The sequence below is a fragment of the Dipodomys ordii genome, unplaced genomic scaffold (assembly GCF_000151885.1).
Source record: "Dipodomys ordii isolate 6190 unplaced genomic scaffold, Dord_2.0 Scaffold89, whole genome shotgun sequence".
Classification (NCBI taxonomy): Eukaryota; Metazoa; Chordata; class Mammalia; order Rodentia; family Heteromyidae; genus Dipodomys; species Dipodomys ordii.
Genome location: NW_012267305.1, coordinates 3,611,522 through 3,625,528, shown reverse-complemented (window position 1 = coordinate 3,625,528; position 14,007 = coordinate 3,611,522).

The following is a 14,007-nucleotide window of genomic DNA, read 5'->3' as shown; positions in this document are numbered from 1 at the left end:
AATTTCCATTTATATCTAATCTCACGAGTTTGGGGTAAGAGTTCATAGCCTTATGTAATACCTATTTTACAAATGAAGAAACTCAAGGTGTAGAAAACTGTCTGAGGTTATTATGGCTATGTTAGGAATTCAGATGCCTGATATCCTGTGTCTGCTACTTCCACTATGCTATACTACTATCCAGAAGATACTAGTATATGTGGGGTATAATGCAAGAGAAATTGTTTGGCAATGATTTCGCGTACAAAAAAGCAGACCTAAAGAGGCCAACTTTCTTAATTCACAAATTCCTTAGATACTTCAAAGATAGAGATAACAGTTTTAGTTCTAAAAGATGATTTAGTGATAAAGGAGAGAGGAGATAGTATGTTTGAATTTTGAACAATTATTATTATTCCACTTTTTTCCTACCCTTTCAGCATCTATATCAGTGATGGACATAAAATGGGTACTTTAAAGCTACTTTTTGCTGAAAAACTGTTGACTACTTACTTGGCTGATGAATTAATTAAAAAACAGAATAAAAACTAGGTACCTCAGGGTCCACTTGGCATCTGTGTCCTTTGATATGATGAGTCAGTCTCTCCTGAGGCCATTTTGTTGTCACCTTGGCTTACAGGAAGGACAAAATTTATCATGAATAACACATTTACAGAAAAGATGGAGGAAATTACCCCAAGGGAAGAGAACAGCCTAAAGTTCAAGAGTAACCACAGGCCAGTAACAGTGACTTCTTAACTCACCTCAAGTGATAAAAGAAATAACAACTTCTCTAGAACCCCTTCAGAAACAAAGACTTAGATAATGATCACCATCCATAACTATTTAATCATTATGTATACCTAGTTGTTTTTCCATTTAAGCCTGTAGTTCATATCTGTATCAGGGAAGATGGCAGAAGATGGGGTCAATTGCTATCTTCCCACGGTGTTTATGCAATATGAAAAAAACTCCATTCTTTACTCTTTATTGTGTCTCTTTATTTAGCTACAGGGATGAGTGGCTGAACTTGACATGTGGAAATCCAGATATCTTGGCTCTATACGCTACAGTTTTGAATCGATCAGAATGTGTCTTTTATTAAAAACAATAAAAACAGCATATATGTAAATAAGAAGGGGAAGTGTCAAACACATTCCCTTCATGACAGTGAAGTGTCAACATAAGCTAGTTCAGAGCAGCAATGGAGAATACGATGGATTTTAGCACTGCAACAAAGTAAAGTCAGCCCATGTTAGCTGGTTCCCTCTCTTTTTCAGTTGTTCAGTAATCTTTCTTTCACATCTCCCATTGCTTTCCTCCCCTAAATTAAATTTCAGAACTCATCCTTACGAATTTTCTATCCCTGGACCTGTTGTGCCTAATCCACCAATCAAGAAAGAGGATCATGAGCCAATTCTGTCATCAATGGAACGAGTTGAAGCCAGAAAGGAAAACTGCAGTGTTACCAGAAGCCACAATTCTTAGGCTTCAGAGCAGAGAAAGTAATCAAAGGTAAAAAAAAATGGAGCATGGACCGTTGCTCTAGGAGAAAAGGAGCAACAGAATAAATAAGCTTATTCTACTGATAACAATAAATAAAGTTGCCATAAACTGAGCCTCTATTAGATGCCTGTCCATTTCTGTACTAAATGTTTTATAGATATCAAATAATTTCATCCTTATAAGGATGCCAGTTACAGCTTGTCAAGGAATCAGAGATACTCTTCATGTCAGATGGAAAGGTTAAATTCATACAATTAGAACATTTACAATGTCTTCAAAGTATGGAGTATGAGGGTTAAGAAAGCCCCTTGCCAGAAATCCGAAAGTTCAGGTATTTTAGGAGGTGGCTATGATGGTCTTAGCTGCAGCACTACTTCAAAGGCTGTAGGGACCTTGAACAGGAACAAAACACACTCTTTTCTGTAAAGGATCTTAATCATATGGAAGAGCAGACTAAATTAGAAACATGACAAAGTAGGACACGAGTTTCAAGGAGTTATATATTCTCTGTAAATGTGTGAGTTTTCCTAAGTTGGGTTAAAATTGAACAATCATATGTCCAAGGCAATCCGGGTACATGCCTATTGTCCCAGAATATCATTGAGTTTAGCCTTTGTCCGAGAAATTTCTTATAATAATGAAGCATCCTTAGTCAAAATTATATTAAAATAAATCAAGATGGATTGACAGCTCTATACTTTGTGGGTCCAAATTCTGTTCTGATTTGCTCTAGTAGTGTACAATATGCTTATGCAATGAGCAGTGATTTTGCTCTAAAACATTTTAAAATGTAAACAATGCCCATCTCTGCTCATCCATGAATAATGCTTTCCTTTCAAGAACATCCTAGAGCACATTTAATGCTAAAATAATGCATTCTTTAACCTGAGGTATTACAGAGAGATACCTCTTTCTGGATTCAGGTAATAAATAGTAGAAGACTTTACCACTAGATACCCACATGGTAAAGTAGCCAGTGTGCTGTGGCTCAAGCCTGGTCCTGCAACATGTTCAAAGAAGAATATGTTAGGGATACATAACAAAATAGAGACAACTGTTTTCCATAGAGTAGATGGAAAATAATCTGTAACAAGTTGGAGACATATAGGAAAAGTGTAGTCACAGCCAAGGCCACAACTGCTATAAAGGATCTGTCTTTCATTGTATGATGTGATTGTTCAATTATTACTTAACAATGGTATTTGTAAATTTCCAATAACACATTTGTGAAATAACAAACTCCGTATTTAATGAAAATTAAGGGCAAAACTTCTATGTCTCAAGAAACACGATGACAAAGGGAAAGATGAAATAAAAAATTCTTCCTGCCTACTCTTCTTCACCATGGAAGGCATAGTGCTGCCACTCTCCACATGGCAACTAGAAAACACAAATGTGTCAAAAAAAAAGCATCAGTATCTATTTGAAAAGTTAAAGTTAATTGCTACTTTAAAAATAAATTTCCCGTCGGGCACTGGTGGCTCACGCCTGTAATCCTAGCTATTCAGTAGGCTGAGATCTGAGGATCGCAGTTCAAAGCCAGCCCGGGCAGGAGAGACCATGAGAGTCCTATCTCCAATAAACCACCAGAAAACCGGAAGTGGCTCTGTAGCTCAAGTGGTAGAGCCCTCGCCTTGAGCTGAGGAGCTGAGGGAACAGCGCCCAGGCCCAGAGTTCAAGCCCCATGACCGACAAAATAATAATAATAGTTTTCCCCCAAAATGTGCAGCTTCAACATTTAGGTGTACATATATAATCTATGATACAGGATTTTTATTTTGCTCAAATAACTGTCCTTAACTGTATTCATTTCAAATTTTCCAGTGTCTTCAGAGTAAATAAAACTACTACTGCTACTTGGTTGGTTCCATTTGTAAAAGATTTAACGATCCTTTGTATATCTCGGTCATCATATACTTGAAAGATGATATACTTAGTTCATACAATTAATTAAATCAACATACAAATTTGAATGTTACTACTGGTGAAACATGACATGTGAATTTTATTGTAACTATAATTGAAACTTCAATATTGACTTCAACAGTGAAGATAAAATATTTTAGGGCAACACAATTTTAAAATATAACCAAAATATGGTTCTTAGTAGTTACAAGATAATTTCTTTGTTGCTTTATATGTCCCTCCCCCACGGTATAACCCTGCTTTCACTGTATTTGATGTTGCTATAATTTGTAGAAGGGAAGGGAAAAAACAAATCATTTAAATAAGGATACAGGTGGACCCATTGCAACAATGAGATGCGCAAGTCGTTATGTCTAAAAACGAACTTTAATATGAAATCTTAAGAGCAGAAATATATTTTATTTTGTGGTGGACGTGCAAATGTGTGTATGTACACAAGGAAGTTGGATATCTCCCAACCAAAAGAGATGTTGTGCTTGTTAAAATGTACAAATATTTTATCTAGAATATATATCAACTTCAATTTCAGTAAGAAACTAATGTATAATACCAAAACTTATGCCATCATGTCAATCCATATTTTATCACTTTGATGGATTTTATGCATTTTCAAACTTTCAAAAGACTACATTTTAATTCAATTTGAGTATCAAATAGTAGTGAACTCATCTAAATGTTGGGTGCATTTTATTCAAAATCAGGTATGTTAATTGGAACCTTTAACAAATGACAGAATAGAAACTTTTCAAATTTTAAGCAAAGCACGCCTATTGAAAAAAAAACAGCACAAATCCACTAAAATGCATTTATGCAAAAGTGAAGAAGAAACTGATACAAATCAGACTATGACAGTGAAATTGGTATACAAAATTTCTTATTTTTAGTTTTCCATTGTGCTTTGGATAACTCATTCACTGAAGGACTATTTTCAAGGAGCTCCTATTTTCCTTCTTTTGTTTGCTGGTACTGGCATTTGAACTCAAGGACTCATGAGCAGCACCCTTCTAGGTCAGCTTTTCTGCTGGCTAATTAGAAGTAAGAATTTCACAGACTTATTTTGGGGGCCCAGGCTGGCTTTCAACAATAATCCTTGGATATCTTCCTGCTAAGTAGCTAGGGTTACAGGTGCGATCCATGGGCACCCAGTATCTTTTATTTAGATTAATATATATCCCATGCTGAAATGGGATGAGAACAAGAAAGGTTATAATTTTAGACTACTCAAAACGAACAGTCAAAAAGTCATAAATACAACCTATTTCACAATTTTGTCTTTAAAAATTTTGTGGAAGAAACCTTCTCCAAATAGAGACAAAACTGTATCTGTATGAATATCAAGGTTAAAATATGTTCGATCTAAAATCTTAATAAAAATTGAGATTACTGCTCATTTAGCAGAGTTTTTATCAGATACTTCAGTATATGCAAAGATTGCATATTCTTTTCTTTTCTTTTCCAATTTACTTATTTTTTTTAGAGGTGATATACAGAAAGGTTACCTTTATATACATCAGGAAATAAGTAGATTTCCTTTTGCACAATGTCATCTGTTCACTCGTTTTCTCCCATTCCCTCCCTCAGTGTCATCAATGTCTGGTGCAGCTAGTGCGCTATACTTCTGCTCTTTTTCACCCTTTTTCCTCTGATTCTGCACCCTCTCCCAAACCCTCCCACAAATGTAGATGTGAATAGCCTGTATATAAAGTAAAGGCTACACTCATCAGTAAAAGAAAAACAACTTGAGAAGACCTTTGTTTCCATATCTTTGTGGAGTTTTAGTGTGTATATTATTTTAGGTACATATGAGGAGGCACGTGGGTATTGCACCTTGTGATTCTCTCCTAAGACTAACCTCTTTTTGTCCCACTGTATGTGATTATCTAGAATTCTATGTATTTTGTCATGTCTCATTGCCTTTTAGATCTAATTTCTGTATATCAGGGAGAATGTGCACCATTTTTCTCTCTGATCTTGTCTTAGTTAACATGATTAGTCCTAGTTCCACCCATTTCCCTGCAAATGACATTATTTTCTTCTTTCTAATACCTAAGTGAAATTCCATTGTATATAGGTGCCACAGCTTTTGGATCCACTCATCTACTGTGGGGCATCTGGGTTGTGTCCCTATCTTGGCTATTGTGAATAGTTCAGTAATGAATGAACTCAACAGAAAATATTACCACAATGAAGGGCCCATTTCAGGGACCTTCCTCCATTCCGTATTTCTGGCCTTTTTAGCTCATCTGCCTCTGTCTTCTTTTTGGAAAAACTGCCATCATAAGATATACATCCTGGCGCCTGATATTCCTAAGATTTACAATACTTAGCTTCAGCCAGTGGATTAATCAGTGAATATTAGGCCACATACTTTGAGTCACTTCACAATCAAATGCCATTGTACAGCCACAAGAGAAAGCTGGACAAGAGGTAGTTCCTAGACTGGGCAAGAAACTCTTCAGTGTGCACTATATTGCACAGTAGCGTGCTATTCTTGGATACAGAGAATTCTTGGATATAGGATACAAGGAGATGGTTTGGCAATGATGGAAAGACTATAAATTTTATTGCTCAACTGTTTATGAATTTTTTCAAGTAAATAGAAAAATTACAACTGTTTATTATGAATTTTTTCAAGTAAATAGAAAAATTACATAACACTACAAAGAATACAGTAGCCAGAATCATCTTGTTATATCTGCTTTGTCTCAATATTTATGGTTGCTTATCTGTGTGTACTTTTCTATACTAAATTAAAAGTAAGTGGGAGACATCACAGCACTTTACCCCTTCAATATTCTAGCATGTATCTCCTAAGTATAAGGGTATTTTCTTTACAAATCTATAGTAATATTATCATACCTAAAATAATTAACAATAACCCTCTAATATCATAGGTTATACCCACTCAAATTTATCCAATAATATCTTTTATAGATTTTTTAAAACTAAGATCCAGTCAAATATGAATTTACTTTTAGGTATGGATTTAAACAAATTATATATTTTAAATTAGATTCTAACATCGAGAATTGCAAATCAGATTGGGTGAAGAAAGTGTGAGAAAAAAAACCTAACAATTTGGCAAGTCAAATCATTATGAAGAGAAATTTTGTTAACAGAGGAATTCAAACTACAAGAAGTTTAGTAATACTGAGATATGGCAGATTGGGAAGTGGCGCTGTGGCTCAAGTGGTAGAGCAATCACCTTGAGCTAAGAGCTGAGGGACAGCAGCACCCAGGCCCAGAGTTCAAGCCCCATGACTGACAAAAAAAAAGTGTCATGAGATATGGCAAATTGAAACTATACGAATAGTCTTCTGTTTAGTAGATTCAACTTGAAAAGAAATAAGCACGTCAGATAGACTAGTTCTCAACATTTTACCATCATGAAAGCATTACAATTTTCCTTCCCTTATTACCTTAGAGAAAATGTTTTAAAATACAGTTTCCAAAATAGTCTGTAATCATGATAAATATCACAGTCCTTTTACTCTAGATAACTTTCACACTACAATATCTAAACGTCACAGATCAGTGCTCTCTCAAAGGAGAGGGCTGGTAGAATGTATAATGAGCTTCACCAAAATAGAAGGCGTATTCATTTCTCCAACCTAAGAGGATAAAAAGAAAGAAAAGAAGCTTAAAGAACACTTGTCAGAGAACCTCAAGCTAAGTCATGTGGTAACAGAAGGGAAGGTAGGAGTATATTGTAAACTTGAAATACACAAGAAATTGAACTATGTCAACTATAATCAATTTACAAGAAATCTGCATACCAGTGCTTATTGCAGCTCAGTTCAAAAGCAAAAATTGTGAAATGAGATGATGTGCCTAACAATCAATGTATGAACATATATATGAACATATATATTAGCTGGTCAAAAGTGACTCACACCTGTAATCTTAGCTACTCAAGAGAATGACATCTGAGGACTGCAATTCAAAGGCAGCCCAGGAAAGAAAGTTTGTGAGACTCTTATCTCCAATTAGTCATAGAAAAAGCCAGTAGTAGCACTGTGGCTCAAGTAGTAGAGTGCTAACCTTGAGCAAAAGGAGCCCAGGGACACTGCCCAGGCCCACAGTTCAAGCCCCAGGACTGGAAAAAAGAATCACAAGTAGCTAGGGTCATTTGCTTCCTAGTTGGTTTCATTCATAGCAAAGCTGAAATAACTCTTTATACTCTTCCCAGAATCTGCATCTCTATTATATCTATAACTAATACACACACACACACACACACACACACACACACAGTTGTTAGTAAAGCACATGAATAAATCTTTGGATATGCACACAAGGCTTGAAGAAAGAAACTACAAAGAAATTAGTTGCATAAGCAGTGAAAAGTTTGGTTTTATTTGCCTTTGCTTTGTTTTTTTCCGGTGCTAGGAAGCCCTACAGAAGGTAAAAAGAGAGGGAAAAACAATGCAGAAGGAGGCTGGAGCCAAGATTGGCAGAAATCACCAAAGATGAAGGATAACAGCTATTCATTTATAAATCACACTGTATTGATCTAACCCAAACCCCTTTCATCTCAACTCATGAGTCAAGTCTACTACATACACAAAGACCTTATGTGATTGGGTTTTCGGTTTGGAAAAATAAGGAAAAGGAACTTAGATCAACAGCTAGTGTGATATGGCAAAGAGCCAAAATAGGAGGATGATCCATCAAGGGAAATAATTCATCAGAAGCCAGAATGGAGGTCTAGGGGTAATAAAAACATTAATCAACCCCTCACTCTCACTAGAGAGTGACTTTGGGGAAGATGCGAGGCTCACACTGCATATGGAATGCAGTTTTCATCATTTTCATTTAATTTCCAAAGGCAATGTATCTAAGCAGACCCCAGTTATACACACACCCAGCTGACCTCAAGCTCTTTCCCAGCCACACCCTCTCCAGCCAAATTCCTCTGCTGGCAGTTTTCTTCATTTTAGTAAATGGTATGCATCACTATTTACTCAGTTACCCATATCACCCTTCCATGTCATATCAATCACCATCTCACCATGTGGTATCACCAGTTTGTTGTTTTTTACCTCCAAGGTATCTACTGAATTTGGCTTTCTTCCCTTCACTCCCTTGGTTCAAGACATTGATTTTCACAGCCAAGAGATCTCATGGCTCTCACGCTCACCCTTCCAAAGCCCATATCCACACAGCAGCAAAATGATCTTTCCAAATACAGCCAGATCTTGTCACTCACTCCCCTTTCTAGAATCATGCAATGAGTAAAATAAAGTCTAAGTTCCTTATGTCCTTTGTGATATTGTTCTTGTCATCTTCACTTCCATCCTGGTCTCTTCCTTCCTTTTTAATTTCAGTAGCACAGAACTTCCAGGTCAAGGATTGCTTCATGCTTTCCCTTTCGTCTCTTTCATTCGATCCATGCTGGTTCTTGTGTCTGTAACACTCTTCCCAGGAAGGCTTTAGTTTCATCTCTCCAGCTGTCTAGTTTAGATGGCTTTCCTAAAAGTCTCCTTAGCATCTGATTCTTCCTCTGTCATATGCCTACTGTGCAGTTTTGTCTATTTGTCTGGTTCTTTGAACAGCTTGTAAACTCCATGAGAACAGCAATCTTCTCGGTCTATTGAATTTATAACTATTTATGTATATATCATGCATATATATATATATATATATAATTCTATTACCTACCACAAACTCTGGCTCACAAAATCTATTAAAGAATTATTTATTAAATGAAAAAATAATTTGCATAAATCATTTTTAGTTTATAAAATGTCTTATATTAAGTTCATCACCTTGTGAGAAACATAGAATAACCATATATTAAAGCTCTACATGAGCTTAATACTTTTAGTCAACATAAACTATCCATGTGAACCTTGTTTAATTTTGTAAGAGTGTTGTGGAACATTACATTTGATTTTTTACACACTTTTAGAAAAATTCACAAAATAAATCTTTCAAAATCAGTACAATATTAACTGCTAACGAAATGTCCCTGGAAAGGTCACTCTGTTAGTTCTCCTTTAGTGAATGTAGGACATTTTGCTGTGCATAGCAGAATATTTTTGCATTCATAAATGTTGTGCTAAAGTCCCAGAAAACATTTAATACTCTTAAGTGGATTAAACATGCCTCCTATGATCTGATTTATATGGTGAATATGCCAAGCAAAACCTTTCTCCACACAGAAATCAGATTGTAAACTTCAGTTGAACTCTGATAAAATTATCATAAATTCCAAAAAAGTAGATCCTGAATTAATGAGAATCTACACTAAGCTCTTTTCATGGCATTGCTAGCCAATCTTTTGTAGACACTTAGAATGTATCAAAACTGTGCTCAAAATCATACTATTTAAGAAAGTACTGCATAGAGTCATATATGTCAAGACACTTAAAATATAGGAAGTGTGAATGGTGAAATGAATGTTAAGCTATTTTAAATAATTCAAAGTTAAAGACTAAAGTGTAAGTTTTTTACAAATTATGTGCTAAAATACAAATATTTTCTATAATGGGTTAAATGTGGCTAATAGAAAATTTCCATTTCCATTCATGGCTCACATTGTAATTCCACTGGATTTCATCCCTGTGAAACTTACTCCAATATTCAACTCATATAGTAAAAAAAGAAATGTATAATTATGGAAAGATATACAATTGTGTATTTAATTCAATGGTATTGCTCTGTGATAGTAAGTCAGGCTCTGCATTTGATGATTTCCCAACACCTCAAAAATGTTAAATCACTTCCTAACTCATGATACTAACAAATCATAACCCATACTCTGGGAAAGGTTAGTGAGCATTTTCCAAACTGTACTATTTTACTTGTCCTGATTTGTTCCATTTTTTCAAAAGAAGAGAAGTTTTTTGTACTTCTTCTTTTACTTCACAGTTTGTACATGACTTAATGAACCAGCAATTTCAAAGCTTAATGTCTGCATGTCTGTAGTAAAGTAACATTGTTATTGGTGAAATGGAGGCACAGAGTCCAAAGCTGTGAATATCGGCCTCCTACTGATACCATCCATAATCCCACCACTGTCATCATGGTGGGGGAGTGGAGGGAAGAGGAAAGAAAGGGTAGGGGAGGAGCAGGGAAGAGAGGCCAGCTTCATGGAAGCCTGTGGCTTCTCCCAGTCCTACAGCACTGTAACAATAAGAGTATGGAGAACACTGTTCTAGAATACAAACTAGAATGGGGAATGAAATGAAAGCACCCCTAAGCATTCAAATGAGGTGCTATTATTCTCACATTCCTCTCTCATCAATGAGCAATGCTTCCTATAACTGTGCAAAATCCATCCTTTCAGCGTCGAACTCAGAATCTAACATGTTCACTTACAGTTTTCCAAGGCACAGACACCACCTGTGAAAATCTAATAGATGGATCTTACAGAGTGTTAAGGAGAAGTGTAGGGACATTGTGAGGGCAAAGAGAAATGGAAAGCAGAAACCCTGCCTTGCAATAAGCACTAATACTGGTTGCTCTAAGTAATGAAATAAAGCCAGAGAAAGAGCTTTCCAAGCCAGACACAAGAATTTGCAGAGTGACAGGCTGAGGGCAATTGGCTATAAAGATGAGTTGTCCCACACTCCTTAATAGTTTCTAGGGAGAGCTCTGTGTCAGGGCAAAACAGAATTACTAATGTTCATTTGTCACCTGAGGTTTGGAAGAAAGTGCCAGCATGGCTCATTTTGTTCAATGCAGAAAGTGAACGACTATACAATTTATTCAAGCGATCTAGCCACAACACAGGTAAAATAAACCAAGCTTTGGTATTTAAAGGATAGTACCTAGCCACTTAAATAATTCACCTATGTGTATAGTTCTTTTCCTTTAGAGTTTGACTTATTAGGTGCTATGAAGAGTGCAGAAGGCTCCATTATTTTCAACACATAACTAGATCTCCAAACAGGAAATACATGCTTTGAAAATCATCTGTGCCTATAGGCTGTAAACTAAGAAAATGAACAGAATGCCCCTGAAATTCATCCATTTCATGCAGGAATATACAGATTCTGTGTTCCAATAAATATTTCCTAAATCAAAGCAATTGTCTGGGAGCTAGGTCAAGGTTGTCATATTGCTGTGAACGTGTACAATATGACAGACACTTTTTTGTAAATATTTTGGGATGGGGAAGGAAGGAGACAGTAGTAGTCATGGTGGTTCCAAGAGAGAGACCATTGCAAATGGGAAAAAACCTACTTTGTGTACCTAGTAGCAGTTTCTGTGTCTTAGAGAAATCATTGTATATCCTTGCCTTCAGCCTTTTAGCCTACCAGACTACCACTCATAACTTCTTTAGGAGGACTTAATTCAAGAAACTAAGTATCCTCCATAAGTGTTTACTGCTATTTCTTGTTGGGAGTGTACTGAAGATTCCAATGATGCTATGTAGCCTTTGACATGACCTCAATTAGAAATGATTAGAAAGAGATCATGGCATTTCTCTTTTTCAACACATTATTTCACAAGTGATGTGATATAAATGAGAAAGAATGAATTTAGGAGATGAATGTTGGCAAATAATGGTCTAGGTCAGCACTTCTTAATAAAGCTAGTATTCCTCCAGTCATGAATAAAATACGAGCCTAATAAAAGTATTATTATACTGTGCTGGAAATGAACTATACAATTTGTGCGTGGGAGGAGAGGGAAAATCAGGAGAGAGTGAGGGAAGGGGTGACATTGTCCAAAAAGAAATGTACTAATTACTTGACTCATACAACTCTAACCCCTCTCAACATTATGTTTATTATAACAATAAGGTATCTTTAAAAAAAGGAAAATGTAAAGGTGGCATGCACGAATATAGTATTATTATAGTCATGGTGATTGCAATAATTTTCCTTCTTATATACAATTCAAGGGTCCTACATGATATGCTTAAGAACTAAGATAAAACATGTCTTATGATAAATGATAGTGATCAGACTAGGAAACTGATTGGTTGTACATCTATGGGTAAATCAACTTCCCAGTGCACTCTCAATAAAATGAGAAGATTCAATGTTGCTTGTTATTGTTCTAAAATGTCCTGAGTATATGGTACAAAGAAACCTTCGTGACTAGCATTAGGCACATCTGTGGAACCCATTTGTTCATGGCTATTCATTAGCATAGCAACACAAACTCAGTTATTGTCATTATTGCATGGTATTATATTTATTTATCTAGGACAGAATGTTCTCTGTGATGTGGCCTTGTTAAATGTCTAGATGTAAATAGTAACATGCCAATATTTAATGTACTGTCCAATTGTTCTGATGCGTTTTATGAAAAGATTGAGATTATCTTGTATCAGAATGCTTACCACATTTTCCTTTCTAGGATCCCCTTAAGTTGTGTCAGTGGAAGGCAGTTATCCCTCCCTTGTAGATTTTAAATTAGACAAAGAAAAACAGTGGCAACTATTTTGTTGCCTCCATTCAAATGTATTTGCAACTAGTCATTCAGCACCAATCACATACAAATCACATACAAGAAACTTCATTTTGTCCTCTATACATTTGGCCTCAAATTGTGCAGCTTTACTGTGTGACAAAAAATACCAAAAAAAGATTAAATGTTTATTTATTTAAAGCTTTTACATGATGCAATTTACATAAACATTTATTTCTAATAAAAATTTCATTTAATGACAAAAATTGGAGAAGAGAGCTATACATAACTTATGAACTAATGCACGCAGCTATTTTTATTGCTTTTCAATTTCAAATATAAATAATAACAATAAATGTGTATATATATAAACCTCTATATATGCCTCCTTATACCCAAATATCCTGCAAAAGTAGATATGTACAATATAGTTGACATTAATCACATAATCAGTGAAAATTTTCATGCCAAATTGAGCCACAAGAAGGGACTAATTATTTAAGAAACTGCCTTAACCCTTTTTCCACTAAATACACATTTTAGAAATATATTAAGGTCCTATCCATTAATTATTATTTACTAATATATATATATATATATATATATGTCTTAAGGCTTCGCAATTTAGAAAATCTAATCCTATTTTATAGATGAAGAAATAGAGGCCCCAAAAGTATTGAAGTAAATTATTCCATTTACTATTTATTATCTTTATACCTTCTACTACTGTCAACAACTCAATAACTCACAGAATTAAGTGGCAGCATCTAATTGTAAATTCTCTATCTAATGCCCCTCAGATAAAAGCAGAAGGGAAGAGACTTCTGGTTCTTCATCCCACTGTGTTGTTACTAGGCCCTATTAGACTAAAGCTCTCTTTAGCATACTATAATATGAAATAACAAATATAGTATTATGTTGCATACTATAATGCTACATTTTATAATATATGCTATAATATATACTATGTTAATAATATAATATAGGCTATACTTAAAATAATAATGTATTTATTATGTATACTACAATATACATACTATAATATATAGTATAAATACAGCATACTATAATATTAAATTAACAGGGGCTGGGAAGGTGGGTCAGTGGTAGAGCGCTTGCCTTGCATGCATGAGGCCTGGGTTCGATTCCTCAGCACCACATAAGCAAAAAGAAAAAAGCCGGAAGTGGTGCTATGGCTCAAGTGGTAGAGCGCTAGCCTTGAGCTGAAGA